The sequence below is a fragment of the Aplysia californica genome, unplaced genomic scaffold (genome assembly GCF_000002075.1).
Source record: "Aplysia californica isolate F4 #8 unplaced genomic scaffold, AplCal3.0 scaffold00026, whole genome shotgun sequence".
Taxonomy (NCBI): Eukaryota; Metazoa; Mollusca; class Gastropoda; order Aplysiida; family Aplysiidae; genus Aplysia; species Aplysia californica.
In genome coordinates this window covers 1,125,733-1,126,908 of record NW_004797296.1, presented here as the reverse complement: position 1 = coordinate 1,126,908, position 1,176 = coordinate 1,125,733, and the positions used below count along the sequence as shown (strand labels likewise).

At 44.9% G+C, this 1,176-nt stretch overlaps 1 protein-coding gene across 1 annotated transcript in view; it reads right to left on the bottom strand.

Moving 5' to 3' along the window:
* Positions 1–1,176, bottom strand: part of LOC101858834 (maternal embryonic leucine zipper kinase) — a gene marked incomplete in the record, with an annotated part of 20,875 nt that overhangs the window by 2,980 nt on the left and 16,719 nt on the right.

The following is a 1,176-nucleotide window of genomic DNA, read 5'->3' as shown; positions in this document are numbered from 1 at the left end:
GAAGAGTCGTCCCGTCTTGGTATAATTGGTCTTAGATTACAAAGTACCTAACTATAGCAAGGCAGACCCGTCAGTTGCACACCTAGCCTACACACGTCAACACACAGTGCAGCTGTGCTGAGACGCTGCGAGTGTGCCTCGCGCTCGCTGAGACACAGGCGCCAACCTACAGTGCGGCTGTGCTGACACGCGCACGGCTTGCGCCAAGCGAGCTCTGACCTGTAGCTCGCCTGGCTCGCACTGTGCAAATGAATGTATACAATATCGTGTGCTAAAGCAGCGTCGCTGTGTCGTCTGATTTTTGTCAGCTGAGCTACACGATGCGTCAGACGTGCTACTCAACAATGTTGTAAAAAATGTCGGACATGTGTCGCCTCGCTTCGTGTTTATTTTCAACTAAAACTCTTCACAGAACATCAAAATCAATCAGAGCACACCTAGATCTAGGCCTTGGCCTAGGCCTACGACAACAGTCGAAACTAGGTCAACCTCTCGATTCGAAGTTTCAAAGTATGATAAAGTGCATTTCTTGGTGAATTTGTGGCCAAGTATTGATGCTAGCATCAATATTTAATAGTAAAGTACCTAATAATACTTACTTCTTGTTGATTTTGATAATCTGTGAAGAGTTTTACTGAAACTTTCAGTCGAAAATAAACACGAAGCGAGACGACACATGTCTGCCATTTTTACAACACTGTTGAATTGCACGTCTGACGCATCACACAGCTCTGCTGACAAAAAAACAGACGATATAGCTACGCTGCTTTAGCACACGATAATGTATACATTCATTTGCACGACGCGAGCCAGGCGAGCTACAGGTCAGACCTACAGAGCCACTCTGGGACCGGCCTAAGTTACAAAACATGTTTATTTGCATGTGGGTCACGTGACCACGAGGTTAAATTTTTTGTTCAGGAAAAAAATCAACGTGGAGTCATTGTTGAGTACATGGTGAGTGATGTGCAAAATTTCGCTCTCTTACTCAAGTGAACTAGGGCACAGTTACAAATAATTAAAAAAGTGGAAAAACTGATATTGCCACTTCGGGTATACATTCACCGTTCATATGCCTTAGTTGCCCGCACACTAGCACAACACATGCATACACAGACAGACAGACACACAGACATACACAGACACGCAGACAGACGACACACACACACACACATA